Here is an 8405-nt window from a genome sequence, read left to right on the forward strand (position 1 = left end):
CACCCTGAGTTCGCTCCTCTCCTTGAAAAGCAAAAGAAAAACTCCTTCATTGGTACACAATTCCCCCACCCACCCGGCACATCCCCACTCCCACCCCAAGTATACTCCACTCTGCAACCCTTATTCCGGGCTCTTATGATAATCATAATGCCCTAAAATATATTGATTTTAAACTATTCTCTCCCTCAACGCCTTCAATGCAGTAAACATAATTTATCCAGTTTTTCTCAGTCTTACCCCCTCCCCAGTTGTCAGCCTCATTCTACAACAGTGGCACCATATAATATTTGTCCCTTTGTGACTGAGAGAGTTTACTCAGTATAATGTCCTCCAGGGTCACCCATTTTGAATAGTGACACAGTTGATAAAAGTGTTGTTCAGATTAATGGGCACACTTGTGAAGTGAAAAAGGCCTTTTCTAAGCAAGAGATGCAGTCTGTTGGCTCACAAAGAGGTCGTGGAGGTGGATCTGGGAACGTTATGCGTCGTGAAGGAAACTTTCGAGGTGGTGGAGGGAACTTTGGCAGTGGTGGAGACTTCGGTGGAAGAGGAGGCTATGATGGAGGAGGTGGTAGCAGCAGAGGTAGTTATGGAGGAGGTGATGGTGGCAATTAAGGCGGTGGTCCTGGTTGTAGTAGTAGACGGGGCTATGGTGGTGGTGGACCAGGATATGGAAACTAAGGTGGTGGATATGGTGGCGGTGGTGAAGGATATGATGGTTACAATGAAGGCGGAAACTTTGTTGGGGGTAATTATAGTGGTGGTGGAAACTATAATGATTTTTGAAATTATAGTAGACAAGAGCAGTCAAATTATGGACCCATGAAAGGGGGCAGTTTTGGTGGAAGAAGCTCGGGCAGTCCTTATGGTGGTGGTTATGGATCTGGTGGTGGAAGTGGTGGATATGGTAGCAGGTTCTAAAAATTCAACAGCAAAGGGCTCCGGTTCTTAGGAGAGAGAGCGAGGAGTTGTCAGGAAAGCTGCAGGTTACTTTGAGACAGTCGTCCCAAATGCATTAGAGGAACTGTAAAAATCTGCCACAGGAGGAATGATGATCCATAGTTAGAAAAGTTACTGCAGCTTAAACAGGAAACACTTCTTGTTCAGGACTGTCATAGCCACAGTTTGCAAAAAGTGCAGCTATTGATTAATGCAATGTAGTGTCAATTAGATGTACATTCCTGAGTTCTTTTATCTGTTGTAGCTTTGTCTTTTTTCTTTTTCTTTTCATTACATCAGGTACATTGCCCTGTAAATTGTGGTAGTGGTACCAGGAATAAAAAATTGAGGAATTTTTAACTTTTCAATATTTGTGTAGCTCAGTTTTTCTACATTTTAGTACAGAAACTTTAACAAAATGCAGTTTTGACTGTGTTTCCTTGTGAGTTAACAAGATAAAGATCATTGTTAATTATTATTTTGTATGAATTTTGCTTAAGTTAACTATAAAGAAACACCTGCTGACTTGCAGTTTAAGGGGAATCTATTTTCCTCATTTCCAAACCGTAATTTGAATGGGCTCTGACATGTGGAGAGAATAGATATTTGTATGTTTGTAATGGGTGTTTTAGATAACAACTGGGATTGGGTATTTAAATTAGTATATTTGCGAATTTAATAGCATTAAGATTTGCCTTCAATGAAAAAAAATCTCAAAATCTTATTTGTTTTTTGTGAATTTTCTTTTAAAATGTAATTTCATATTATTTAGTGTGTTAGTTTGCTAAGAGTCCTAGCTGTGTTTAGAAAATACATTTACTTTTGGTCACATTTAAACTGCTGCTATCATTTTTTGGGGGTATAAGGAATGTCTGCTGCCCTCTACTTAAATTCTGGAATGGGGTAGTGGATTTTTTTAACCCTTTCTTCTCTAAAAACATTCTTTAAAAACTTTAAAATACAGACCACTAAGCCGGCTGTACTCAAGCAGATTGGTTGGCATCCTTTTTAAAAAAAATTTTTTTTGAAGCACAAGAGCCTTAAAAATTTTCTTTCTTTTCCTTGATTTAATATTTTTTAAAACTGATACAAGCTGTCTGAGAAAGAGAATAAAAATCATGGATTGCTGAACTCTTTACTGGCTGGTATGCTTTCCTGTTTGTACTCTATGCATTTTACAATCATCCAAAATAACTTACAGAAGCAGAAATGTAGCATAGTTGCTTCGTACAAGTTCTTCACTTCCAAACACCTGAATTCAAATTCGGATAAACTTGAGATCTGACACTCATGTAAATTCCCAGAAAGTACATTATTATTCCACGTGCATGTTTCAACTTAAATCATGTTGCTGTGAATCACTTATTTGTTTGAGAGATCCTGGTTTCAGAAGAGTTTTAGTAAACAAAGTCATGTATCAAGAAAAACCAGGGTGTGTTTTGTGCCAGCTAATGCTTCACAATTTGAGCCCTTAGTGTGTGCTCTGCTTTTTTTCTTTGACAACTGAACATCGGATTTAAAGTCTTTTTTAAGACATACTAAGCAAAAAAAGCAATAAAAAGCGGAATGGGGCATGCTAGTGTTTGAATATACTCTTCATTTGTTGCTCTAATATGTGCCTCTGCATTATTAATAGTGAGGTACATGCAATGCCAGCATGGAAATCGGCCTTCACATATAATACAGCTTTTCAGAAAACACAAATGAATAAATGTAACAGAAAACATTCCATTTGTTAATGGGCATATGTGAATAAGCAGTATAGAACATTAGGATTGTGTCAGAAGATGGTTCAGTCAGTAAAAATTTCAAGTGTGGCTTTTTTTACTTGAACACTGTCAATGTTCATACATAAGCTCTAGGTACTAGGTCAAAATAATGCTTGAGAAGCATTTTATTAAAAATGAGCTAAGTTGTCTTAAGTTCTTTTATTCATATAATAAAGGTTAAAGGGATAGGGGAAAAGACATCTCCTGTTTCTATGTTTGTGGGATTGTTTGCTCCAACCTTGACAGTATCATTTCATGACATAAGTTAATTGTATTGTTAACACAAACTTTCTGTTCTGGAATTAGTTTAATAGTGAAAACATTTTCAATAAGTTGGTGTTACAACGTATAAGCAGGTGAAGTCTGTATATGTGACCTGTTTATAAGTTGTGTTTAGCTTAGTTCTTGTGAAAAGTGGTGGAAAAGTAAGCCATGAGGAGAGCAGTTTAAGCAGCTTTAAAGGACCTACGATGTGCTTTTAAGCACAATGTGGATCAAAGAAAACTCACTAAGACAGGACTTCAGCAGCCTTTGAGTATGGACAAGTCAGCATAAATAAAGAATGACAAGGCAGCAGCAAGAGCTTCAACTGCAGAGAAGTGGAGGCATAAGATACTATGATGCTAGTGGGCAACTTGCCAAAGGCTAGTTAAATCTGCTTAAAACAACTGAAATAACAGAAGAAGGTCTAGCAGGAGCCCTTCACTTTTTGGAGCATCAGTGAGAAATAGTTGCTACAGTCACTAGGTTTAGCATTTAGACCTGCAAGGAAGGGCAATAAGCATTAGGTAAGGCTTAAATTTGCATTTTTTCACTAATTAAAGAGTAATTTTTTGTAAAGCAAGGTAAGAGTAATCTTTTTGATTTGCAGGTTGAATGAAAATCCTACCTGCCTAAATGAGGAATGTCTTTCCTACCATCTTTTATATGAAGGTTTCTGGCTCGGTAAGGTTTGTAGCTTAACAGTAAAAACTGATGACAAAATTTGTTTACCTATGACTTAATCTGTATTATATATTTTTTAATATTACACATTTTATAACGTAATTCAATTCCTCCATTAGATGAATTTTCAAAATGGAACAGCTGAAACTATTGTCATCATCTCCAATATTTAGACCTTACACTTTTTTTTCTTTTTACATATTTCCTTGAAGTTGCCATGAGCCAGGTCACATCTTGAGTCAGGTGTTACCCTTTTGATATATACAACTCATTACTTTTCTCTTTTGGGTAATTCAGGAAAGAAAGGAGTAGCCTCAAAAGTTTGAAAAGCTTTTTAATAAGAATGGCATTACAAGTATAATGCTGCCAATTTATAATCTAGGAAAACATTCTAGAAGAAACTACAAAATCGTTAGTTCTTATTAGGCCAAGTGGCCTCATCTACTTTAATGTTCTTGGATCAAAGGAAACTATTTGGACATAAGTTGTATCATTTTTATTTAGATACTTTAATGTTTACCAGAAGCAGTGAAACAAATTACACTAATATTCCATTATTTTAAAATTCTGTCCCCAAAGGGTGATTAAGGTACTATTATTCAGATGAGTTGCTGATTTTCATAAATGGCTAATTTACTACACAAAGGGATATATTAAAAGCTAGACTTCCCTTTTAAAGCATTAGTATTGGGGTAGGGTGGGCACAGATTCTCAAAATCTAAACTGGGTTCTAATTTGAAACTCAAAGGTTTATCCATTTACCATAGCATTCACAAAATGGTTTAGCTCTGTTTATCAAAAATCAGGACCAAATTCTTTGCATCAACATGGAATAAAGTGTTGGGTAAGACCGTCATGACAGTGAAGCAAATTTCCTGAGGCAGAAAACATTTTTTTCCAAGGTTTGGTGTTCTGTTCTTGTCCACGTCTTCATGTAATAAAATTATTTTATATAATAATATAAAAAATAAAACAAAAAAACCAATTTAATTCAAGGGACACTCTGGTTTCACTTTCTCCAAGACATATCTGTTTGTTCTTTTGGCATTCTATGGAATATTCAGTACTCTTCCCCAACAGTTGTTATTGTATATAATCCAGTCTGAATGGACCCATAGTTGACCCTCCAGCTGGTTTTCATAGTCAGTAAATCATGTGGGAGGAGACTGCCCATCTTTCTTTCTCAGACCAGTTTCTGGCTTTGAACAACATACCTTCAGGTTGCCAGCACAATTTTGTGCCTAGCTAGGCCATACCTGATGTAATGCTTCAAGATGCTGGTAGTTCTTTAGAAAGGAATGTTGTAGCAGCTCTGACTCAAGGCAACTTAATGTATGAAAAAATAAAATGATACTGGGGCCAGAGCCACTTTTAAGATTACTGGCATACTTGAGTCATTATTGTAACTTCCATTGTTGTGTCTGTTGTTGCAATAGTTTACTTGGAATGTAAACTGGTGACAGAATATACAAGGAAGAGGACAGCAGTTCGAGTCTACATCAACTGCTCTGTCAGAAAAAGATGGACAGTCTCCTCTCATAAGGATTTACAACCTTGAAGAATACTGATTATACTTAGTTTGATCAACTTTTATCAGAATGTTTCTTCGGCTAATTTTCAAAAGTAGATTACTGGGTCTTTATTACTAGTGTGGAAGAAAATAGATAATAATTGAGAACTCACTGGCTAGATGTGGCAGGTAGATTTTAAACATATTATTGCTGCATGTTTCATGGATGGGAAACTTCACTTCCTATCTCAAAATAACACTAAAGGATATGTACACTAAATATTTTTTCTCATGTTAAAGTATGTCACTTACTGTTGTTTACATTATTGTATTTCTATTAAATTTATTTCATCAATTCCCTACCAAATAGTATTCAAAAGTTAGCTTACTTTCATCAATGATAAAAAATTATTCTTAAAATCCATAAAGTGTAAAATAAGCCAAAGTAGAGAGAGATGAAAGTGTCAGTTGTTGTAACAGAATGTATGGCTTTGCTTTTAATACTGGAGTGTTTTGAAAATATCTTGTCTCTTATCTTCTGCACACAGTGGCTCTTATTCAGCTGAGAAAGAGGTTAAGTGAGAAATGAGCTGGCTTGCCAAGGATACATTTGTTCCACTCACTCCCAACCCCCAACACACATATACACTCACATATACACACTATTTGGTGTTAATTTGGTTTGAAAAAAACATCAGGAAGCATCATCAATTTCTCCTCTTACAAAAGTGATTATTCTTGCTTGACTGCCCTCTGCTGGAATTCCTGAAATATACACTGCCTCTACTTCTCAAGACCAAGTAGTAGGTGTTACTTAATAGTCTGGGCCATATTTTCAAGATGTATTAGGTGCAGAAGTCCAGATACGCAAGTTGAAAATAAAATGGAGTTAAGCATTAAATGCAGTGGTCAATTGTTGACTTAATTAGCCATGAAAAATAGCCAATTTTTGAATGGATCAAAGAAAACAATTACACATAATGAGTGAGCTGAAAACAATTGACTATCACTGAAATAGAAGAATGCTTTAATTAAACTAAAAGATATACCTAATGTTAAATGAGGTGGTCACGAAAGCTCCACAAAAAGTTGCTTAACTGCTGTGTATAATAAGAGTAATCAGAAGGACTGTTTAAATGTACCTAATAAAAATGCAACCTTATTAAAATGGAATTACTATTATTTAAAACTATAGTAAGTCTTTTCTCTCGCTCTAAGCAAAGCCACCACATCTTAAGAATATATTTTTAAAAATTAGATTTTTCATGTATTGTTGATTCTAAAACAAAGCTCTTGTGTGTTTTCTATGTTGATAAAATTACATTTCTTACATTATTCAGAGAAAATTGATTCAGAGAAGACCATGATTATAGCATATCTGATTTTATAATATATAAGTTTAGCTCATACTTATTTCTATGTTGTTGAATCTGTTTGTAGTTAAAAGAACAGAGATGAACTACCAGAAAGTTGAGTTGGTGGTAAATGCAGCTGCTGTGGGATTTACATTTGAACAATATGAATGCAGAATATGTTTAGTATGAGGATAAAATCTTACTGAGGAATTTGAGCTAGTAAACTCAGTGAGTTTCTACCACTGCATCTGCTGCTCAATGTCTACAACTATTTCCTTCATCATAACCCATTATAATCCATAATACGTCATTGTCAATGAAAGAAATGAACAGGGGAATTAGAGAAGAAGTGAAGAAGGAGGTTGCAGAAAATGAAAGAATTAAAGCAAGGGAAAAGAGCCAAGGATCACCCTTCCACGCCGTTTTGTTTCATTCTATCCTTTCTGTAAGTCAGTCACTGTTAACTTAAGCTTGTAAAAAGCCAAGAATCTCAAGTTCAAGACACAGTATCTGCTTCAATGAATATTACTGCTTAAGTTTACAATAAGGACAAGGCCTTCTTAGAAATGATGTTAATTAAGTGGTTATGGATGCTAATTCTTATGCAGTAAAAGCTTTTGCTTTTCAAGGAGAGGAGCAAATGGGGGGGAGGGAGGGGTTTGTGCGGGGAGAAGGGTGCAACAATGAATTAATGGAATCCCAAAATCTCTGTAGATGTTCATTGAAATGAAAAATAAACAACCTAAATTAAAAAAAAAAAGCTGATAGCTAAAAACGGAGTCCTTTTTCCTGTTGTAAAAATGACATTTATGTGCTTTAAACTGATGTACCGGAGCAAAGCAAGGAGTTTAGAGAAACTTCTTCACTTTCCCCAGACTAAATGTGTTCTCTTCCATTGCTGCTTCCCCCCATAGCACTCACACAGCTAGCATGTTTCAGAAATTAATTTGAAAGGAAAATCTTATGGCAGAGTAGGGTGGCTGACATGGAATGTGATTTAACTTTTTGAGTGTCATAAAGCAAACACTTCATCATTGGAGTCCTTCTACGTGATATAACAATCCAAAACTTCTCAGAATATAAAGTATGATGAAAGTCCATATAATAATATGGGCTTATAAATCCAGATTTGGGGAAAGTTTGTACTTGTGACGCTTTGGGGAATTTATCATTTATATTTCTGTGTGAGGATTTAAAATAGTATTTTGTGTGGATCACAACAAATTATGGCTAATCTTGAGGAAAATGAGAAAGAATCCCATAAAACTTGATTGTGCTCACACTAAACCTATACTCAGACTAGGAAGCAGTCTTCAAAACAGAGCAAGAAAACACCACATGGTTCAAAATCAGGAAGGGACTGCATTAGGAATGCATCTTGTCTCCACACCTTTTCAATCTCTATGCAGAAAAAATCATTTGGGAGGGTAGGCTTTATGAGGAGGAATGTGGCATCAGGATTGGAGGAATTTGTATTACAACCTTATTTGCTGAAAGTAAGGAGGACCTGAAGCACTCGCAGCAGAAGGTCAAGGACTGTAGTCTTCAATATAAATTGAAGCTCAGCATCAAGAAAACAAAGTTTCTCATATGAGGCCAATTGGCAGGACTATGATAGATGGAGAAAGATTGAGGTTGTTAACAATTATAGCTTGCTCGGCTCCACTATCAACCCTCTTGGCACCATCAGTCAGAAAATCAAGAGACAAATTGCACTGGGCAAATCTGCTGTTAGAGACCTCTTCAGAGTACTGAGAAGCAACAATACAAGTCTAGAAACTAAGGTGAACTTTTTTTTTTTTTTTTTCTAAGGTGAACTTTTATCCAGGCCATGGTCTTCACAATTACTTACTATGCATCAGAGAGCTAGACAATGACTAATAATGA

The 8405-nt window shown here is 35.8% G+C and overlaps 1 pseudogene; it reads left to right on the forward strand.

The window, feature by feature from the left end:
- The window catches only part of LOC102871215, a 10915-nt pseudogene extending 9994 nt beyond the window's left edge, over positions 1-921 (forward strand).
- Positions 922-8405: the final 7484 nt, after the last annotated feature.

The sequence above is a fragment of the Elephantulus edwardii genome, unplaced genomic scaffold (genome assembly GCF_000299155.1).
Source record: "Elephantulus edwardii isolate Elephantulus edwardi_28Jun2011 unplaced genomic scaffold, EleEdw1.0 scaffold00595, whole genome shotgun sequence".
In the NCBI taxonomy this organism is placed as follows: Eukaryota; Metazoa; Chordata; class Mammalia; order Macroscelidea; family Macroscelididae; genus Elephantulus; species Elephantulus edwardii.